The sequence below is a fragment of the Chiloscyllium punctatum genome, chromosome 41, assembly GCF_047496795.1.
Source record: "Chiloscyllium punctatum isolate Juve2018m chromosome 41, sChiPun1.3, whole genome shotgun sequence".
Taxonomy (NCBI): domain Eukaryota; kingdom Metazoa; phylum Chordata; class Chondrichthyes; order Orectolobiformes; family Hemiscylliidae; genus Chiloscyllium; species Chiloscyllium punctatum.
In genome coordinates, this window is record NC_092779.1 from 38,625,478 (window position 1) to 38,649,617 (window position 24,140).

At 42.9% G+C, this 24,140-nt stretch overlaps 1 protein-coding gene across 12 annotated transcripts in view; it reads right to left on the reverse strand.

The window, feature by feature from the left end:
• The window catches only part of tmem108 (transmembrane protein 108), a 192,818-nt gene that overhangs the window by 142,915 nt on the left and 25,763 nt on the right, over nucleotides 1-24,140 (reverse strand). The gene's annotated exons all lie outside the window — the stretch shown is intronic.

Genomic DNA, 24,140 nt, shown 5'->3' on the forward strand with positions numbered 1-24,140 from the left:
AACAAGGTCAAAGGGGTCACAAAGGTTTAGGAGGAACCAATTCTAACCAGCCCATGGTAATATATTGGAGAAGCATCAATCAGACCTTCAGGCACGTTGACCATGTGCACATTACACCTCCCTGGCCTGGAAGTAGTGAAGAATATTGGCTCAATCCCATTGAATGCTTTGAACCCACTCATGGCCTGACTGATCAAAGGGAAACATTTGGGAAGATCTGGGGTAAGGAGGAGGGACAAAAACACAGACCTACCCCTTCATTGAAGAGTGCCAGCAAGACTAGTAAAAGGAGGACAGTGCAGCAACCCAAGATGACCCAGGAGAAGATCCACCCTTTACTTGCATGTCCCACCTTCATGAAAGTGAGCCAGCCCTATATCGGACAGGAAGGAGATTCCAACAGCCGAGCTCACACTGAACTGTTGCAGATAAGATCTTTTCTCAGATTGATAGAGCTAGATAGAGAGTGAATATTATGGGAATTTGGAAAATGGTATTTTTAGTAAGGAATATTTTGTGAAGAAAATAGAATTGAATAAGACCATAAGACATAGGAGCAGAGTTCAGGCTATTCATCGAATCTGCTCCACCATTCAATCATGGCAGATAAGTGTCTCAAATCCATTCTCTTGCTTTCTCCCCATAACCCTTGATCCCTTCGACAATCAAGAACATATCTATCTCTGTCTTAAATATTCTCAATGATCTGGCCCCCACAGCCTTCCGTGGCAATGAATTCCATAGATTCACCACTCTCTGGCTGAAGAAGTTTCTCCTTACTTCCCTTTTCAAGGGTCTTCTCTTCATTCTAAGGCTGTGCTCTCAGGTCCTAGTCTCTCCTACCAATGGAAACATCTTCCCACCCAACCCATCCAGATCATGCTCTAGGATCTCTGCATCCTCATCATATTTCATCCTCACATCCAAGTTGGTATCATCTGCAAACTTTGAGATGTTACATTAATATATTTGAAAATATATTGTGATTAGTTGGGACTCTAGCACCAATCCTTGTGGCACACCACGAGTCATTGCCTGCTAATTTGAAAAGGACCCATTAATTCCTCATCTTTGTTTCCTCTCTGTCAACCAGTTTCCTATCCAACTTAATACATTTCCCCAGTCCCATTTGTTTTAACCTTGCACAATAATCTCTTATGTAGTACTTTGACAAACACTTTCTGAAAATCCAAATTACCACATTGTCTGCCTCTCCTTCGTCAACTCTACTAGATACCTGTTCATAGAATTCCAACAGATTTTTTTAAGCATGATTTCCCCTTAATAAATCCATGCTGACTCTAACAGATCCTGCCACTGCTTTGTAAATGCTCTGCTACAAAGTCTTTGTTAATGGATTTGAGAATATTCCCCACCACCGATGTTAGGCTTACTGGTCTATAATTCCCTGGTTCCTCTCAACCTGATTTTTTAAATACTGAAATGACATTAGCTACTCTCCAATCTGCAAGGATTCTTCCAGAGTCTATAGAGTCTTGGAAGACAACCAATGCATCCACTATTTCTACATCCACTTCCTTAAGTACTCTGGAATGCAGATTATCAAGTTTTAGAGATCAATCCACCGTCAATCCCCTCAAATTTTCCCAGCACCATTTCTCTAATAATATTGATCTCCCTCGGTTCTTTCCTCTAAATCTTGCATTCTCCAACAGTTTTTGTACCTGACTTGTATCCTCTTTTGTGAAGACGGAACCAAAGTATGCATGCAGGTGCTCAGCCATTTCTTTGTCCCCTGTTATACATTCTTCCATTTCAGATTATAGGGGACTTATATTTGTCTTCACCAATCTCTTTCTCTTCACATACCTGTAGAAGCTCTTAGTGTCAATCTGTGCACCCTGCAAGCTTACTTTTGTACAGTATTTTCACCATCTTAATCAATCCCTTGGTCCTTCTTTGCTGAATTCTAAACTGCTCCCAAACCTCAGACTTTTTTTTGGCCAATCTGTGCTTTTTCCTTGGATGGAATACTCCCTCTAATTTCCTCTGTAAACCATGGATTGGTCTTATGACCCTTTTTGTCTTTGAGCCAAACAGGAATAAACTGTTGTTGCAGATCTCCCATGCATTCCTTGAATATTTGCCACTGCCTATCCACTGTTGTCCCTTTAAGTAACTCTCCACAATTTATCAAGGTCAACTCATGTCTCATAGTTTCCTTCAGCACCCCAGTCTCGGGATCAACTATCTCACTCTCCAACTTGATAAAAAAAAATTGTGTCATGTCATGGCCACTCATCTCCGAGAGGTCTTGCATAGGCAGATTGCTAATGATTCCCTTCTCATCACTCAGTACCCAGTCTAAGATGGCCTGCTCTCTAATTGGTTCTCCCACATACTGGTCAAGAAAATCATCCCATATACCCTCCAGGAATTTCTCCATGGCATTGTGGCTAACTTGATCTGCTCAATCTATGTGCAGATTAAAATCACACATGATCACCGATATTCCCTTATTACATGCATCACTAATTTCCTGTTCAATGCCATTTCTGACATCACCACTGCAGTCTGGGTGTCTGTATATGACACCCACTAATGTTCTTTGCCCCTGGGTATTTCTCAATTCTACCCATACAGACTCTTTATTGTCAGAGCTAATATCTTTTCTCACTATTGTTGATCTTTAACCAGCAGTGCCACCCCACCACCTTTTCCATTTTGCCTGTCCTTCCTAAATACAGAATACCCTGGGACACTCAGTTCCCATCCCTGGACACCTTGCAATCATGTCTCCATAATCCCAATTATATCATACCCGCTTACATCTGTGTCAACTGTTCATTCACTTTATTGTAAATGCTCCACACATTAAGGCACAAAGCCTTTAAGCTTGTCTTTTTAACGCTGTTTGCTTTGCTTCCAATATTTTTCTCAATAGCCCTGTTCTAAAATTGTCCTTCGTTTCTCTGCCTGTCACTTTTCTTATTCCATTTACTACCCATTGTTTTTGCCCTGATCCCTCCTTCTCTGACTCCTTACATCAGTTCCCACCCCCAGCATACTAGTTTAAACCCTACCCAACCGCTCTAGCAAACATTCATTCATCATAATTTTCTAACAGTTTATTGAGAGGAAACAGTTATTAATTAATTAGGTAAAGAAAGCAAATATAAAGACCAGCAACAGACTAGTTGATCAGTATGATCAGTATCAACAGTCATTGTTCCTCCGTCAGGCTGCTGTAGGGAACCTCCCCAAGGAGGTGGTGTGGCCCATCTCCTTTGATGGCCATGGTTTTTATCTCTCTTCCTGTACTTTATTATTCCTCTGCTCATGTATTTTATTTTGGGACATTTTTAGAAGTCATTTAGACATAGGTGGCTGGATTAGTAAATTTGCAGGCGACACTAAAGTCGGTGGAGTAGTGGACAGTTTGGAAGAATATTACAGGTAGCAGGAGGACTTGGATAAACTGCAGAATTGGACTGAGAGGTGGCAAATGGAGTTCAATGCAGCTAAATGTGAGGAGATGCACGTTGGGAAGAATAACAGGAAGGCAGAGTACTGGGTCAATGGAAAGATTCTTGGTAGTGTGGATGTGCAGAGGGATCTTGGAGTCCATCCAGATCTGAATGCTGCCACCCAGGTTGATATTGCTGTTAAGGCGGCATACGGTGTGTTAGGTTTCATTCGTAGAGGGATTGAGTTCTGGAGCCGCAATATCATGATGCAACTATACAAAACGCTAGTGCGGCTACACTTAGAATATTGTGTACAGTTCTAGTCGCCATATTCCAGGAAGGATGTGGAAGCGTTGGAAAAGGTGCAGAGGAGATTTAACAGGATGTTGCCTGGTCTGGAGGGAAGGTCACATGAAGAAAGACTGAGACACTTGGGTCTGTTCTCATTGCAAATAAGAAGGCTAAGAGGGGATTTGATAGAGACATGCAAGATGATCAGAGGGTAGACAGTGAAAGTCTTTTTCCTAGGATGATGACTTCAGCTTATACGAGGGAGCATAACTACAAATTGAGAGGTGATAGATTTAAGACAGATGTCAGAGGCAGGTTCTTTACTCAGAGAGTGTTTAAAGGGCGTGGAATGTCCTACCTGCCAATGTGGTTGAGTCAACTACATTAGGGAGATTTAAACAGTCCTTGGATAAGCACATGGATGATGATGGGAGAGCGAAGGAGGACGAGCTGAAAATAGTTCACAGGTCGGTGCAACATCAAGGGCCGAAGGGCCTGTTCTGTGCTGTATTGTTCTATGTATGTCATCAAACAAAATGACTGAGGAGGAGTCAGAGAGGAAGATCAGACAGAGAGGTTCCTCAAAAAGGCAGGACTGGCGTTCTACGATGCATTTTTTTCAAATGCAAAGAGTACGACAGGTAAGGCAAATGTACTCAAAGTTTGGATTAACACACATAATTCTGACGTTGTAGCTATTACAAATACTTGACTGAGACAGGGAAAAAACTGTCAGCTTAACATTCCAGGATTTAAATGTTTCAGGTGAGAGAGGGATGTAAAAAAGGTGTGAGAGATGTACTACTGATAAGGGAGAATATCATAACTACACTGAGGGAGTACAGTATACCTTACAGAGCTGCTCCAGTGAGGCAATATGGATAGGGGTCAGAAATAGCAAGTGTACAATTACTTTAATAGGATTGTACTACAGGCAAGATGACTTAAAAGAACTTCTAGAATTTACATATTGATGAACCAAAATCTGCAACCCATTCTAAGAGCTGAAAAAATTAACAACAATCCAGGTTTATTCAATATATCATTTCAGTTGCACGACACTGTAATCTTTTGCTTTAAATTCTGTGTCTTATGATCTTATTCTCCACACCCACCGCTCTGGAGCTTCCAAATAAACCTGTTGTGTGATTTTTCTTTTAAACTTTGCCCACCCTAGTCCAAGACCAGCTCCTCCACATCATGGCTTCCACAAAACTAGACAGGAACTGGTAAACACAGATTGGGATGGCTGTTTGAGGGTAATCCACATCTGGCATATGGGAATTTTTAAAAGGCCAATTGATGACAGATCATGACCAGCATGTTCCAGTGAAAATGAAAGGTGAAAGTGGCAATATTCAGGAACAACAAGAAATTGAGTTTTGTCAAAAAGGAAAAGGGAGGCATATGTAAGATTTAGGAAACTGAATATAGTCCTTAAAGATCATAGGAAACAATCCAAATAAGGAACTAGGAGGGCTAAAAGGGGCCATGAAATGTCTGGCAAACAGGAATAAGGAAAATACCAAGACATTTATATATGTACAAGCAGCAACAGGCAGTTAGGGAAAGGACTCAAAAGAACCAGAGGGAATTTATGTATGGACCAGAAGGAGGTGAGGTCCCACTTTGCATCAGTCTTTACAAAAGAGGAGACATGAAAAATGGTAAGGGGCTGTTGATACCCTAGGGCATATAAATATTTAAATATTTAAAGGTGGTGTTGTTGGATGTTTTGAAAAGCACAAACGTAGAAAAGTCCCCAAACTTAGAGTCATAGAGATGTACAGTAGAGAAACAGACCCTTAAGTTCAACTCATCCAAGCAAACCAGATATCCCAACCCAATCTAGTCCCACCTGCCAGCATCCGGCCCATATCCCTCCAAATCCTTACTATTCATATACCCATCCAAATGACTTTTTAAATGTTGCAGTTGTACCAGCCTCCACCATTTCCTTTAGCAGCTCATTCCATACACGTACCACCCTCTACAAGAAAAAGTTGCCCCTTATGTCTCTTTTATATCTTTCCCCTCTCACTCTAAACCTATGCCCTCTAGCTCTGGACTCCCCCATCCCAGGGAAAAGACCTTGTCTATTTACCATATCCATGCCCCTCATTATTTTGCAAATCTCTCTAAGGTCACCCCTCAGCCTCTGACGTTCCACGGAAAACAGCCCCAGCCTGTCCAATCTCTCCCGACAGCTCAAATCCTCCAACCCTGGCAACATCCTTGTAAATCTTTTCTGAACCCTTTCAAGTTTCACAACATCCTTCCCATGGGAAGGAGACTAGAATTGCACACAATATTCCAACAGTGGCCTAATCAATATCCTGCACAGCTGCAACATGACCTCCCAACTCCTGTACTCAATACTCTGACCAATAAAGGAAAGCATACCAAACGTCTTCTTCACTGTCCTATCTACCTGCGACTCCACTTTCAAGGAGCTATGAACCTGCACTCCAAGGTCTCTTTGTTCAGCAACACTCTCTAGGACCTTACCATTAAGTATAGAAGTCCTGCTAGGATTTACTTTCCCAAAATGCAGCACCTTACATTTATCTAAATTAAACTCCACCTGCCACTCCTCAGCCAATTGGCTCATCTGATCTGGATCGCATTATAATCTGAGATAACCTTCTTTACTGTCCACTACACCTCCAATTTTGGTGTCATCTGCAAACTTACTAGTTACACCTCTCAAGATCATATGAAAAGTAGTGGACCGACCATCAATCCTTGTGGCACAGGCCTCCAATCTGAAAAACAATCCTGCACCACCATCCTCTGTCTTCTACCTTTGAGCCAGTTCTGTATCCAAATGGCAAGTTCCCCCTGTATTCAATGACATCTAACCTTGCTAACCAATCTCCCACGTTGAACCTTGTCAAACGCTTTACTGACATCCATATAGATCACGTCTACAGCTCTGCCCTCATCAATCCTCTCTGTTACTTCTTCAAAAAACTCAATCAAGTTTGTGAGACATGATTTCCCATGCACAAAGCCAGGTTGACTATCCCTAATCAGATCTTGCCTTTCCAAATACACGTATATATCCTGTCTGTCAGGATTCACTCCAACAACTTGCCCACCACTGACATCAGGCTCGCCGGTCTATAGTTCCCTGGCTTGTCCTTACCACTTTTCTTAAATCATGGCACCACCTTAGCCAACCTCTAGTACCTTACCTGTGACTATCAATGATACAAATATCTCAGCAAGAGGCCCAGCAATCACTTCCCTAGCTTCCCACAGAGTTCTAAGGTACACCTGATCAGGTCCTGGGAATTTATCCATTTTTTATTCTTTTCAAGACATCCAGCACTTCCTCCTCTGTAATATGGACATTTTCCAAGATGTCACCATCTGTTTCCCTACATTCTATATCTTTCATTTCAGTAAACACTGATGCAAAATACTTGTTTAGTATCTCTCCCATCTGCTGTAGCGCCTTGCTGATCTTTGAGGGGCCCTATTCTCTCCCTATCTACCTTTTTGCCCTTTATGTATTTGTAAAAATCCTTTGGATTCTCCTTAACTCTATTTGCCAAAGCTATATCATGTCCTCTTTTTGCCTCCTGATTTCCCTCTTAAGTGTACTTCTACTGCCTATACACTTTTCTAAGGATTCGCTTGATCTACGCTGTCCAAACCTGACATATGCTTCATTCTTTTTCTTAACCAAACCCTCAATTTCTTTAGTCAGGATTACAGTGGTGGTAGAAAAGCACAGCAGGTCAGGCAGCATCTGAGGAGCAGGAAAATGGACATTTCGGGCAAAAGCCCTTCATCAGGAATGATGAAGGGCTTTTGCCCAAAACGTCCATTTTCCTGCTCCTCGGATGCTGCCTGACCTGCTGTGCTTTTCCAGCACTACTCTAATCTTGACTCTGATCTCCAGCATCTGCAGTCCTCACTTTCGCCTCAATTTCTTTAGTCATCCTGCATTCTCCATACCTACCTGCCTATCCTTTTATCCTAAACAGGAATACACTGTCTCTGCACTCTTGTTATGTCATTTCTGAAGGCTTCCCATTTTTCAGCCGTCCCTTTCCCTACAAACATCTGTCCCCAACCTGCTTTTGAAAGTTCTTGCCAAATACTGTCAAAATTGGCCTTTCTCCAATTTAGAACTTCAGCTTTTAGATCTGGTCTTTTTTTTCCATCACAATTTTAAAACTAATAGAATTAGGGTTGCAGGCTCCAAAGCATTCCCCCACTGACACCTCAGTCACCTGCCCTGTCTTATTTCCCAAGAGTTGGTCAAGTTTTGCACCTTCTCTAGCAGGTACATCTATGTGCATGCTTAACAAAATTTTCTTGTGCATGCTTAACAAATTCCTCTCCACTTAAACACGTGACACTATGGTCGTCCCAGTCTATGTTTGGAAAGTTACAAATCTCCTACCATAACCACCCTATTTTTGTTACAAATAACTGAAATATCCTTAGAAATTTGTTTCTCAATTTCCCTCTCACTGTTAGGGGTCTATAATACAATTCCAAGAAGGTGATCACCCCTTTCTTATTTCTCAGTTCCACCCAAATAACTTCCCTGGATGTATTTCTGGGAATCTCCTCCCTCAGTGTAGCTGTAATGCTATCCATTATCAAAAATGCCACTGCCCCTCCCCTCTTGCCTCCCCTTCTGTCCTTCCTGTAGCATTTGTATCCTGGAACATTAAGTGCCAGTCCTGTCCATCCCTGAGCCATGTTTCTGTAATTGCGACTATATCCCACTCCCATGTTCCTAACCATGCCCTGAATTCATCTGCCTTCCCTGTTTGGCCCCTTGCATTGAAATAAATGCTGTTCAATTTATCAGTCCTATCTTGTTCTCTGCTTTGTCCCTGCTTGCTCTGTTTGGCTCGCTTCTTTTCTCAACTGTACCAGTCTCAGATTGATCGCTTTCCTCACTATCTCCCTGGGTCCCACCCCCCACCTTACCAGTTTAAATCCTCCTGAGCAGCTCTAGCAAATCTCCCCGCCAGTTTATTTGTCCCCTTCCAATTTAGGTGCAATCCGTCCTTCTTGTACAGAAGAGGTTCCAATGATCCAAAAATGTGAAACCTTCTTCCATACACCAGCTCCTCAGCCATGCATTCATCTGCTCTTTTCTCCTACTCCAACACACCATTCTGATTTTTCGCTGCTGTTGGGATCTATCCCAGAATGCTGAGAGAGATAGATGAGGATATTGCTGGAGCTTTATATGAAATCTTTGTATCCTCTAATCACAGAGGACTGGAGAATAACCAGTATTGTTCCTTGTTTAAGAAGGGCAACAAGGATAACCTGGGAAATTTCAGGCCAGTCAGCCTTATTTTAGCAATAAGAAAATTGAAGATTCTCAGTAATAAGATTTACTCACATTTGGAAAAAATATGGACTTCTTAGCAACAGTTAGCATAGCTTTGTGCTGGGATTGTTGTGTCTCACAAACTTGATTGAGTTTTTTGAGAAGAGTCAAAGATGATTGATAGGGGCAGGGTGGTAAATGTCATCTTTATGGACTTCAGCAAGGCCTTTGACAAGGTCCCTCATGGCAGGCTGATATAAAAGGTGAAGTCACATGGCATTAATTTTGTAGATGATATGAAATTGATGAAGCTGCAGACAGTGAGGAGGATTGCCAAAGGATACAGTTAGGCTGGAGAGGAACGGTCGATGGAGTTCCACCTGGACAAATGCCGGGTGACACATTTTGGGAGATCCAATGCAGGATACAGTACATGGCAGAATCCTTAGTAGCACCAACATACAAAGGAATGTAGGTGTGCAAACCTACAGTTCCCTGAAAGTGGCAAAACAAGTGGATAAGGCAGTCAAGGCAGCATTTGGCGCACTTACCTTCACGGATGTAGAGTCTTTGGAGAGGGCACAGAAACAATTTACCAAGATACTGCCTGTTTTGGAGGGTATTAGCTTTGAGGAGAGATTGGACAAACTTGTTTTGTTTTCACTTGAGCTAAGAATGAGCAGCAATCTGATAGAAGTTAACAAAATTATGACAGGCACGGATAGTTTGGATCGTCAAAGTCTTTTTCCCTGGGTAGAAATGTCAATACTAGGGAACATTGATTTAAAGGAAAAAAGATATCAGTTTAAAAAAATAGGAGCCGCAGGTTTCTTTTCTTCTTAAAAGAAGAGAGGGTGGTAAGTGACTGGAATGCACTACCAGAAGTGGAGGAGGAGACAGTTACAATAGCAATGCTTAAATGGTAAGTTGACAACATACAAACAGGCAAGGAATAGAGGCATACAGATAGCATAGAGACAAAAGGTTTTTAGTTCATAAACACATGTGTCACCACAGTTTTGGTGGGCTAAAGGACCCATTCTTATGCTGTACTCTTCCTTGTTCTTTGGTGCAGGAGGCTACTGGAATAACAGCAGCAAAATCCACAATAGCCAGAGATAGCTGCAGACCCTCCAGAAGCAAGATGCAGACAACCAGAGACCATGGCAAGCATTGGCCCAAAACTGAGTACATATTCAAATGGACAAGATAAATTGAGGAAGCATGTTAGCATGTCCCATGATATGGTTGCCTCCATTTGTCAGTTGCTGAATAAGGGCATGTTTTGGGAGACAATCCCATGCTGGTGGCATTGACAACAGCTGAGGCCTTAAACTTCTTTTCCCAGCTCATATCCCCAGGGCTCTATTGGGCAGCTCTGCAAGTTTATGATTTACCTGCTTCTGAAAGGTCACATAAATGCTTTCCTCTGAAATGCTATGTATTTGTAAAATTATGTTTACCGTCAAGGCATTGGGATGTCCGTATCCACCAGGATTCTCATAGGTGCAGGGCAGTACAATCTGTATACAAGCTACCTTTAGAGCTCCCTAGGTTTAGCCTGTTTTCATCAACAGGAAAGGTTTTCACTCCTTGAATGCTCAATTGATATGCAAATCACACTAAAAACACTAAAAATTTTTGTTTGCAATAATGATGCCTGCATTCTCAACTACTGAAAATGGTAGAAGTCTTTGATACATTGCTTGATGGTAAAGCTGGCAGCTGGGAGATGAGATACCCCTCATAAGTCTTAGCTGAAGACACCAGTGAGGAATCCTCAGACTGTCACTTTGGAAAGATGAGATCTATTGAATGATGGCCCTTGCAGACAATATATAATAAAGACATAATGCTGTCCTTATTCAGCAGCTAACAAATGAAGGTAATCATATCATGGGACATCCTAAAGTGCTTCCTCTATTTATGTCATCCATTTGAAAGAGGTTCAGACATTTTCCTTTAATTTATTCTTTCATAGGACGTGGGCTAACATTTGTTAGACTATTTTCGGAAAGAGTCAAACACATTGCTGTGTCTGGGTATTCATCATCTAGGAAAAATTGGTTTGGAATGACAGATTTCCTTCACATTAGTGAACCAGATGTTTTGTTTTAATTGATGATGTGAGCTGTGAGAAGTTAGCATTAAAAACTATCCATCCTCCTAACCAGAAAGCTATCCACTCCTTTGTCTTCCAAATACTTTGGAGCTCTTTGGGCTCTACCTCCAACTATCATTTACTCCTTACCACCTTCCCTGACCCATCTTCTGCAATATAAACAAACGTTTTCCTAGTTACAATCAGTTCTGAGGAAGAGACACTGAACCAGACATATCGATTCTGATTTCTTTACACAGATGCAGTCAGACATTTTGATCCTTAATCTCTTCTTCTGAAGAGATGTTCTACATGTGCTGATTGAATCTGCGCATAGTATAGCATATCTCAATGATGCAGGTAGCCAATGGCTCTTCCCTGAAACCTTGAAGGGAAGAGACACATGAAGGGAGCTGGAGGTGCTTTCTCACCTTTCATTAAGCATTCTGTTGAGTATAAATCTTAAAAGCTTTCCACAGGCACAGTAAAGCACATCCATGCTGCAGTTGTGCCATCAGACAGAACTTTGACAGTTTCCCAATCTTCTGTTCTAGTCTACAGGAGGGGGAAAGAGAGGGAGGGAGGTGGATAGGCACAGAAAGAGGGAGGGACAGACCACATGAGAGAGGTAGAGACACAGGGAGGGAGAAAACTTCCTGCCTTCCTATGCCACATGTCCTGTGAGTTCTGCTCCATCATGCAAAGTTATTAAAATTCTGCTTTTATTTGATTGCCAGCATCTGCAGTTAGAAATGCTCATCAGATCTGGGAGCTTCTGGGGAGACAGAAAGAGCATTAACATGTCAGGGTATGTTATCTTTCATAAGATCAAAAGAAAGAAGGCCATTCAAAAGAGTAGGCCATTCAAAAGAGTAGGCCATTCAACAACCTGAGCCTGCTCTGGCATTCAATACAATTGTGGCTGATCCAAAATTCCTCACGTCTACTTCTCCCCTTTCTTCATAACCCTCAATTCCCCTACTCATCGAGAATCTTTCTCAGCCTTATATATACACACAAGGACACTGCTCCCACAGCTTCTGTGGCAAGGAGTCCCAAAGACCTTCAACCCTCAGAAGTAATCCCTCCTCATCTAGTCTTAAATTGGCACCCTTAATTCTGATCCTAGACTCTCCCATGCTATCCTCTCAGCATTTACCCTGTCAACCTCTTTAGAATCCTGTCTGTTTCAATGAGATCACGTTTCATTGTCCAGCAAGAGGGAATGAAACTCCAGCAAACAGAGGCCCAAGCTACTTAGTCCTTGCTCATACAACAATACTGAAGATCCACACATGAACTGCCTCCAATAAAACATCTTTCCTTAAATAAAAACACTAAAGCAGTTCACAGTACTCCAGATGTGGTCTCATCAGCACCTTATACAGTTCCAGGAAGACACTGTTATTCTTGTACTCCAACCCTCATGAAAAGGGCCAACATGCCATTAGCCTTTCTGATTATCTGCTGCATCTGTACTCTAGCTTTGTGACTCATGCACAAGTCATCCCAAGTGTCTTTATGTTCTACATTTCTATCGTTTTAAATCTTCCGTTCTCTCTACCAAAATAAACAACTTCATGTTTTCCTACATTATACTCCATTTGCCAACATTTCACTCATTTAACCTAATATTTTTGATCTGTTCACATCCCTCTCACAACTAGCATTTCCACCTATTTTTGTCATCTGCACATCTGGCTACAGTACATCGGTTTCCTTCTTCTAAGTCATTAATTTATATTGTTAACAGTTGCAGTCCCAGCATGATCCCTGAGGAACCTGAAAAAAACACGTTACCCCAACATGTTGTATCCTGCTCATTAGCCAATTCTCCAAACCAAAGGAGTAGCCATGGGCACCCTCATGGGCCCCAGCTATGCCTGCCTCTTCGTTGGATATGTGGAACAGTCCATCTTCCGCAGCTACACTGGCACCACCCCCCTGTTCCTCCGCTACATCGATGACTGTATCGGCACTACCTCTTGCTCCCATGAGGAGGTTGAACAGATCATCCACTTTACTAACACCTTCCACCCCAACCTCAAATTTACCTGGACCATCTCAGACTCCTCCATCCCCTTCCTAGATCTCTCCATTTCTATCTTGGGCGACCGACTCAACACGGACATTTACTATAAAACAACCGACTCCCGCAGCTACCTAGAATACAGCTCCTCCCACCCTGCCCCTTGTAAAAACGCCATCCCATATTCTCAATTCTTTCACCTCCATCGCATCTGCTCCCAGGAGGACCAATTCCAATACCGAACAACCCAGATGGCCTCCTTCTTCAAAGGCCGCAATTTCCCCTCAGACGTGGTCGACGACGCCCTCCACCGCATTTCCTCCACTTCCCGCTCCTCCGCCCTTGAACCCCGCCCCTCCAATCACCACCAGGACAGAACCCCACTGGTCCTTACCTAACACCCCACCAACTTCCAGATACATTGTATCATCCTTCGTCATTTCTGCTATGTCCAAACAGACCCCACCACCAAGGATATATTTCCCTCCCCTCCCCTATCAGCATTCCAGAAAGACCACTCCCTCCGCGACTCCCTCGTCAGGTCCACATCCCCCACCAACCCAACCTCCACTCCCGGCACCTTCCCCTGCAACCGCAAGAAATGCAAAACTTGCACCCACACCTCCCCCCCTCACTTCCCTCAAAGGCCCCAAGGGATCCTTCCATATCCGTCGCAAATTCACCCGCACCTCCACACACATCATTTACTGCATCCGCTGCACCCGATGTGGCCTCCTCTACATTGGGGAGACAGGCCGCCTACTTGTGGAACGTTTCAGAGGACACCTTTGGGATACCTGCACCAACCAACACAACCACCCCGTGGCTGAACACTTTAGCTCCCCCTCCCACTCCGCCAAGGACATGCAGGTCCTTGGCCTCCTCCATCACCAGACAATGGCAACACGACGCCTGGAGGAAGAGCGCCTCATCTTCCGCCTAGGAACCCTCCAATCACAAGGGATGAATGTAGATTTCTCCAGCTTCCTCATTTCCCCTCCCACCACCTTATCTCAGTCCCAACCCTCGGACTCAGCACCGCCTTCTTGACCTGCAATCTTTTTCCCGACCTCTCCGTCCCCACCCCCTCTCCGGCCTATCACCCTCACCTTAACCTCCTTCCATCTATCACATTCCCAACGTTCCTCCCCCCTACCTTTTATCTCATCCCGCTTGGCACACCTTCCTCATTCCTGAAGAAGGGCTTATGCCCAAAACGTCCATTTGCCTGTTCCTTGGATGCTGCCTGACCTGCTGCGCTTTTCCAGCAACACATTTTTCAGCTCTGATCTCCAGCATCTGCAGTCCTCACTTTCTCCTAATTCTCCATCTATGCCAACATACTACCTCCAACACCATAGGATCTTATCTTATGGTATTACCTTGTGTAATGAATATTGTCAAAACATCTTCTGGTAGTCAAATGCAACACATGCACTGGTTCATTTCTTTTCACTCTTGTTGAGACTTTCCCCAAAAAAACTCTAATCAATTAGTCAGACAATATTTCCCTTCCATGAAGTTATGCTGATCCTACTCAAATATGACTTGAAGTAGTTCTGGGATTTACATATCAAAGAACAGAAAGCAGCATTTCACATTCTAAAAGATGGAAGTTTTAATCTAAAGTTGTTTAATGTATCACATCTCCATGACACTGCACTACTTTGGCTATAAATTCTCTGATCATGATCTTGACCTCCACAAGCACCTAATGAAGGAGGAGCACTCCGAAAGTTAGTGCTTCCGAATAAACCTGTTGGACTATAACCCAGTGTTGCGCAACACTATTCAAATAGATTATGATTTCCTAAATGCGCTGCTATTATTTCCTTAATAATTAATTCTAACATTTTTCCTACAATACATGTTAGGCTATTGACCTATAGCTTGGGGCAGCACAGTGGCTCAGAGGTTAACACTGCTGCCTCACAGCGCCAGGGACCCGGATTCGATTCCAACCGCGGGTGACTGTCTGTGTGGAGTTTGCACATTCTCCCTGTGCCTGCGTGGATTTACTCCGGGTGCTCTGGTTTCTTCCCACAATCCAAAGGTGTGCAGGTCAGTGTGCAGGCCATGCTAAATTGCCCATAGTGTTCGGGGATGTGTAGGTAATAGTCAGGGGTAAACATAGGATAGAGGAATAAGTCTGGGTGGGTTACTCTTCACAGGGTCGGTGTGGACTGTTTCCAGATTGTCGGGATTCTATGACGCTTGTCTCGTGATATTGATAGTACTTAATTCCTTCCTGTATTCTTTAGTACTAATGGGACGCACAGTGTGTTTTTCACCATAAAAACGGATGCAAAATATCTCCAACTGTTATTTTCTTGTACAGCATAAATCTCCCAAGATTCTTTCTTTTTTATTTCCCTCTTCCTTTCTGTGCATTGAAAGAAGCTTTTATTGTCAGTGTTTATATTCCTCGCTAGCTTGCCCTTAAGGTTTATTTTGTCTCTATCTTTTTAGTCATCCTTTGTTTGATTCTGAATTTATCCTAGTTTTCATGTCTGTCAGTGACATTTGCCTCCTTTATGTGTGTCTTTTCTCCCCCCAACTTGATACTCTCAACTCCCTTGGTTAGTTTATCCCTCCCAGTACCTTTCCTCCTTACTGGGATATATTTTTGTTTAGAGTCAAGAATTAATTCCTTAAATGTCTGCCACTGGTAATCTATCCACCCAGTCTACTTTAGCTAACTCTATCCTAATTTCATTGTAATTGTCTTTAAAATAAAATGCTTGTTTCTGACCTAATTTTCTCAAACAAACCAAACATTAAATTCTATCATGTTATGATCACGGCTTGCTCAGGAATCTTTTACTCTTCGGTCATTTATTAAACCTGCTTTATCACCCATTACCAAATCCAGGACAGCTTGCTCCCTGGGTTGGTCCGTGACAAATTGGTCTAGGAAATGATCTCTAATATACCCCATGAATCATGGGTCTTTTCTTTCGGACGTGTTGGTGTCCCCAGCAGCTAATACAGCTCCGAAACGAGAGGTTCCAGGAGTTGCAGCTGAAGACACTTCTTTCCTTGACCTCATTAAGACAAAGTATTGACTTAAACTATAAACTGCAAAATAAAGACTTTACAAATTTCTCTAGGGAGCAGTGATCAAACATAATGAATTTAACGTTTCGTTCGATTGTGAGAAATTTGGGTGAAAAAAAAAACAAGCAAGAGGACAAATACTCACCAAATTATTGGCTTCCACTTGCCCCATGTTACTTTTGAATCAAGACCGATTGAAGATAAAGTTAGGCTGCTCCTTGTCAAATTAGTTCTCTCTCCAACCTTAGTATTCTGTACTGCTACATTTCCTTAAGGGTGCTCTTTCTCCTTATGTCCCAAATTCCTCAAAGAGCTTCCTTTTATATTAAAGAACAGGAGCTTTCACCAAAGAGAGAACAAAGGGACGAATCACCTCCTCTCTTTATCAGGAAACTCAAATTACACTCTAAAGCAGCACTCCATTGCAGACAAAGCCCCTAATCCATCTTGCTTTATTACCAATGTTTTAAACTTTCAGAGTGAACTAATGCATTCTGGGGACTCCTTTTTCATTTTTGCACAGGGATTTCAGGATACTATACCTTGGTATTTTCTCTTGAATTTGGATTCTACATACTATTCCCAACTTACAATGGAAAACTGAGATCAAATGCAAAATCAATAAAACTCCAGTTGCTGGAAATCAGAAACAAAAATAAAATGCTGGAAAAGCTCAACAGGTCTGGCAGCAATCTGCAGAAAGAATCAGAGTTTGGGTCCAGTTACCCTTCTTCAGAACTTGATGACACCTAAGAAAAAAATTGTTTTTTGATGCAGAAGATAAGGTGGGGAAAGGGGGGTAAGGAGTAGATGATAGGTGGAGGTAGAGTCAAAGTAAGAGACTAACAGCTGGACAGACAAAGGAATGGACAATGATCAGCCTAGTTGAATGAATAACTGCCAAATATTAGTTAATCCTTACCTGCTCGCAATAACCTAACAGCTTCAAAGTTTGTGAAAAGATTTGTAGCTCGGGTGCTCGTTGTTGTGGTTCTGTTCGCTGAGCTGGGAATTTGTGTTGCAGACGTTTTGTCCCCTGTCTACGTGACATCCTCAGTGCTTGGGAGCCTCCTGTGAAGCGCTTCTGGGATCTCTCCTCCAGCATTTGTAGTGGTTTGAATCTGCTGCTTCCGGTTGTCGGTTCCAGCTGTCCGTTGCAGTGGTCGGTATATTGGGTCCAGAACGATGTGCTTATTGATTGAAACTGTGGATGAGTGCCATGCCTCTAGGAATTCCCTGGCTGTTCTCTGTTTGGCTTGTCCTATAATAGTAGTGTTGTCCCAGTCGAATTCATGTTGCTTGTCATCTGCGTGTGTGGCTACTAAGGATAGCTGGTCGTGTTGTTTCGTGGCTAGTTGGTGTTCATGGATGCAGTCTTCCTGTTTGCCCTATGTAGTGTTTTGCACAGTCCTTGTATGGAATTTTATACACTACATTGGTTTTGCTCATGCTGGGTATCGGGTCCTTCGTTCTGGTGAGTTGTTGTCTGAGCATGGCTGTTGGTTTGTGTGCTGTTATGAGTCATAGTGGTCGCAGTAGTCTGGCTGTCAGATCGGAAATGCTCTTGATGTATTGTAGTGTGGCTAGTCCTTTGGGTTGTGGCATGTCCTCGTTCTGTTGTCTTTCCCTTAGGCAGCTGTTGATGAAACTGCGGGGGTAGCAGTTTTTGGCAAATACATTGTATAGGTGTTCTTCTTCCTCTTTTTGCAGTTCTGGGTGTACTGCAGTGTGTTGTGGCTCTTTTGAATAGTGTCTTGTGTGCGTGTTAGGGAGGTTGCTTTTGTAGTTTAGGACTTGGTCTGTGTGTGTGGCTTTCCTGTAAACCTTTTGTGGTGAATTCTCCGTTCGGTGTTCTCTGTACCATCACGTCTAGGAATGGGAGTTGGTTGTCCTTTTCTTCCTCTCTAGTGAATCGGATTCCTGCGAGTGTGGCGTTGATGATCTGGTGTGTGTTCTCTATTTCTGTGTTTTTAATTATTACAAAGGTATCATCCACATATCTGACCCAGAGTTTGGGTTGAATTTGCGGTAAGACTGTTTGTTCTAATCTTTGCATTACCGCTTCTGCTATGAGTCCAGAGATGGGTGAGCCCATGGGTGTGCCGTTGATTTGTTCATATGTGAAGTGTGTTGTGAGGCACAGGTCCAGTAGTTTAAGTATGCTGTCTTTGTTGATAGGTTCACCGTCCTGTTGTCTGTTCTGTATGTCCAGCAGGTTGGCTATTATTTCTCTGGCTAGGGTTTTGTCGATAGAGGTGAACAGTGCCATTACGTCGAATGAGACCATGGTTTCTTCCTTGTCTATGTGTATATTTCTGATGATGTCCAAGAGTTCCTGTGTTGATTGTATAGAGTGTCTGGATCCACTGGTCAGGTGTTTCAGTTTCTGCTGCAGTTCTTTGACCAGGTTGTGTGATGGTGTCCCTGGTAGTGATACTATGGGTCTGAATGGGATGTCTGGTTTGTGCACTTTAGGTAGTCCATAGAATTACAGACTTTGTTTACAGATTACATTACAGTGTGGAAACTGGCCCTTCGGCCCAACAAGTTCACACCAACCCGCCGAAGCGCAACCCACCCATACCCCTAACTTAACACTACGGGCAATTTAGCATGGCCAATTCACCTGACCTGCACATCTTTGGACTGTGGGAGGAAACCCACGCAGACACGGGGAGAACGTGCAAACTCCACACAGTCAGTCGCCTGAGGCGGGAATTGAACCCGGGTCTCTGGCGCTGTGAGGCAGCAGTGCTAACCACTGTGCCACCGCGCCGCCCACCAATCTGGGGGTGTTGTTGCTTTCAGGTTTCACTCTTTGTAGGTCAAACCTGGTTATCTGTCTGTTTTTTTGTAGGTTCCTCAGTGTGTTATTTATCCTATTGGTGAGCTGTGGGGTGGGGTCAAACTCCCTCTTTTGGTAGGTGTTGGTATCTGCAAGTAGTTGTTGCGCTTTTTGGATGTAATCTGCTTTGTCCAGGATGACCATCATTCTGCCTTTGTCTGCTGATAGTATGAGTATGTTCTTATCGTTTTTTAGTGATTTTAGTGCTTCCCGTTCCTTGGTATTGAGGTTGTGTGTTTGTCTTTTCCTTGTTATCAGAGGTATAATACTTTGTCTCACTGTTTGTTGTGTCTCTTCTGTCAGTCCATTGTTCCTGAGTCTGCATTCTAGTACTGCTAGGAAGTTTGCTGTCTTGGCGTCCCTGTGGTTGTAGTTGAGTCCCTTGGCCAGTATTGGCCCACTCAGACCCATAGTATCACTACCAGGGACACCATAACACAAACTGGTTAAAGAACTACAGCAGAAACTGAAACACCTGATCAGCAGGAATTCTTGGACAACATCAGAAATATACACAGACAAGGAAGAATCTATGGTCTCATTCAATGTAACGGCACTGTTCACCTCTATCAACAAAACCCTAGCCGGAGAAACAATAGCTAACCTGCTGGACATACAGAACAGACAACAGGACTGTGAACCTATCAGCAAAGACAGCATACTCAAACTACTGGACCTGTGCCTCACAACACACTTCACATTCAACAACCAAATATATGAACAAATCAACGGCACACCCATGGGCTCACCCATCTCTGGACTCATAGCAGAAGCAGTAATGCAAAGATTAGAATAAACAGTCTTACCGCAAATTCAACCCAAACTCTGGGTCAGATATGTGGATGACACCTTTGTAATAATTAAAAGCGCAGAAATAGAAAACACACATCGGATAATCAACGCCACACTCACAGGAATCCAATTCACTAGAGAGGAAGAAAAGGACAACCAACTCCCATTCCGAGACGTGATGGTACAGAGAACACCTAACGGAGAATTCACCACAAAGGTATACAGGAAAGCCACACACACAGACCAAGTCCTAAACTACGAAAGCAACCACCCCAACACACACAAAAGAAGTTGCATCAAGAGCCACAACACACTGCAGTACACCAGAACTGCAAAAAGAGGAAGAAGAACACAATGAATTCGCCAAAAACGGATACCCCCGCAATTTCATCAACAGATGCCTAAGGGAAAGGCAACAGAACGAGGACATGCCACAACCCAAAGGACTAGCCACACTACCATACATCAAGAGCATTTCTGAACTGACAGCCAGACTACTGCGACCACTATGACTCATAACAGCACACAAACCAACAGCCACTCTCAGACAACAACTCACCAGGACGAAGGACCCGATACCCAGCATGAGCAAAACCAATGTAGTGTATAAAATTCCATACAAGGACTGTACAAAACACTACACAGGACAAACAGAAAGACAGCTAACGATCCGCATCCATGAACACCAACTAGCCACGAAACGACATGACCAGCTATCCTTAGTAGCCACACACGCAGATGACAAGCAACAGGAGTTCGACTGGGACAACACTACTATTATAGGACAAGCCAACCAGAGAACAGCCAGGGAATTCCTAGAGGCATGGCACTCATCCACAGATTCAATCAATAAGCACATCGATCTGGACCCAATATACTGACCACTGCAGCGGACAGCTGGAACCGACAACCGGAAGCGGCAGATTCAAACCACTACAAATGCCAGAGGATAGATCACAGAAGTGCTTCACAGGAGGCTCCCAAGCACTGAGGATGTCACCTAGACAGGGGACGAAACGTCTGCAACACAAATTCCCAGCTCAGCGAACAGAACCACAACAGCTAACACCTTCCTAGGTACCATCAGTTCTGAAGGAGGATAACTGGACCCAAAACATTAACTCTGATTTCTCTCCATACATGCAGACCTGCTGACTGGTTCCCCGCAATTTGTTTTTGTTTGAGGTCAAATGCATCCCAATTTCCAACTAATGGCCAAGACATTCAAACCAGAGTTGGAAACCATGCTCTGTATTTTCCAATGCCAGACAGTCATTTCTGAAATGTGGAGGTAGGTTCATAATTCCTTAAAAGAGGAGTCTCAGATAGATAGGATAGTTAAGGAGGTGGTTAGTATGCCTTCTTTTATTGGTCAGTGCATTGAGTATAGAGTTGGGAGATCATGTTGCAGCTGTACAGGACATTGGTTAGGCCACTTTTGGAATAATGTGTGCAATTCTGGTCTCCCTCCTATAGGAAGGATGTTGTGAAACTTGAAAGGATTCAAAAAAGATTTACAAGGATATTCCCAAGGTTAGAGGATTTGAACTATTGAAATAGTCTGAATAGGCTGGAGTTATTTTCCAGCGGTAGAGGCTGAGGAGTGACTGTACAGGTTTATAAAATCATGAGGGGCATGGATAGGGTAAATAGACAAAGGTTTTCTCCCTGGGGTGGGAGTGCCCAGAAGTGGAGAACAAAAGTTTAGGGTGAGAGGAGAAAGATACAAAAAGGGACCTAAGAGGCAACTTTCTCACGCATTGGGTGGCGCATGCGTGGAATGAGCTGCCAGAGGAAAAAGTGGAAGCCGATACATTTAAAAGGCATCTGGATGGGTACATGAATAGGGAGGATTTATAGGGATATGGGCCAAGTGCTAACAAATGGGACTAGATTAATTTAGGAATCGGGTCAGCATGGACGAGTTGGACGGAAGGGTCTGTTTCTGTGCTGTACATCTCTTATGATTCTATAACAAGAGTTGCACATGGAGACATTACAGAATTCCCACTTTAGTACATTCCGATGGAATTATCTAGAATGTTAAAGATTTCTCTGTGCTTGGAATTCTCCAAATTCAGAATATTCCACTTATTTTGAGTAACTATTGACCTGACCCTCCAAAATTACCTCACGCACACCCAAAAACACCTCCCCCGATCCCCGATCCCCCATACCCCACAGACCTTGAAGATATCCCCTGTTAGGACAAAAACGAAATAAAAACTGAAGAATAAATTTAAATAAGCAGTCTCATTTTTAAAGTTTACAACAGCCACTTTACATTCCTCCCAGACATAAATATTTCCTTTATAACGGAAACTCTTGTGCTTCTCTTCCTTTTTTAAGTGTCAGGGCCACCATGATTCTAAGTAAATGGTTGTTTTTGGTTTTCAACTGACATAAACTGGCCAAAGATTATTAGTTAAAGCAGTGATTTCCAGTCAGAATTGTGGCCTTCATATTCATAACAATCTGGTAAGTTCTCAAAAAAAATTCAAAGAATAGGATCTTATTAAGAAGCCAAAAAAAAATGTAACCATTGCTTAAAGCATAGTTAGTTTTGATCAGGGACACCTTTGAAGCACTGACAGAAGTCCCTCTTGCAAGCTAATTCAAAGTTTGTTCTTTAAAATGGGATAGAAAGGGAAAAGATAGACTCATTTTAGTTAAGATTGTTTTGGTGATTGTAATCACATATACGCGTACATCTAATGGAATTTAAATGTAACAGACATTAGGAGATTTAACTGAATTCCCGTGGACAAACTGCCTTAAACTGTAAGAAGCACTTTGCCTGTGGGAAAGTAGGACCGAAAAACAGATGCAGATGTCAGCAGTATTGGAATATGGTTGAAGATGATGCATTGCGAATGCCCAAGGATAGGTGATAAAGATGTCTTTAAGATGTAAACGTCATGAGATCATGGGAAGAACTAAAACTACTGGAAGCCTATTCACAGATCACGCAGTCACTGATTGATTACATACACATCCAATCAATAACATGATTGATTTGTAAATGCTAAAGTGGGCTAAAAATAAATGTATAAAAGTTTGTGTCTTTGTTCTGTGCAAAAGCCTTGGGACACTCCCCACCCCACTGAGATTTTTGTGGCCCCGATGTAACACTAATAAATTCTTTGATACTGCAAGTAGATTCTTGCGGTGAGTGATTCATTTAGTCATTCTGTTTCAACATCCTGTCTCACTTCAGGATCCACTTCTCCTGTTCCAAACCCAAACCACTTCCCTACCCTCAGGTCTAACCTCCACCCCATCTCTGAATCTAATACCTCAGCTCCATTGCCAGATTTGACCCCACATCCCCTGTGCTGAACCTGACTCCCTACCTCTTCTATGCCTGTTTCAAGGCTCCAGTATCCCAACCCGGCTGCCAGCTTCAAAACCTCCAAGTCTAGAACTACAATCTCCCACGAATCTCAATCTACCCTAAAATTTCCATCACTTACATGGCCACTTTGAATTCCAGCATCCTACCTACCTTACCTTTTACCCACATGCCACCATACCCAACCAACAGCCCACTAATGTTACATCTTCATTTTGTGACAACAGCTATCAAAGCGGTTGAGGTTATGGGCCTTTAAAATTTCAAAATATGGCAGCTAATTGCTGTGAAAAACGAGCATAGCTTGCCTTCCCAGATAGTTTTGCAAATTCAGGGAACTGTCAGAATGGATGTTTGGATCCATATTTCAGAAGGAGTGCTGATCAGAATCTCCTGTTGAAATGTGGAGCTCTTCTGAGACGTTAGAGATAAAGGAGCAGGAATTCCCTTCTTGGGGAATCCAGCCCCATATTTTTGATGTTAAAAAATGTCATGTATACTGGATGTTCACAAATAGTGTGTGGGCCTCCTGATACAATATCGTCCAGGAATCCACAAATCCAGAATCACAGAAGATCCTGTAGAAATCATGTTTTTTGAATCATTCAGTACGGTGTTCTTTAAAAGTCCAGCAGCACAGCCAGCCACTTTGGAAACTCCTGTGAAAGAGTAAGAATGTACTAAGTGTTAAGATGACATTCTGTTGTATATGTTAAGTGCCAGGTGAGCGAGAAGTATGCTGTGCCAGATAGATGAGGTGGGTTGTGTGCCAAAATTTGTGAGGGGTCAGGTGGATAGAGTGGTTAGAATATCAAATAAGTGGGATAACAGCTGGACAAGGTGAATTGGATGTCAGGGTGCCAGATAAATGAATGAGTGCTTAATGTAGGGCCAAGAGAACATCCGGTCTTGTACATAGAACATAGAACAATGCAGC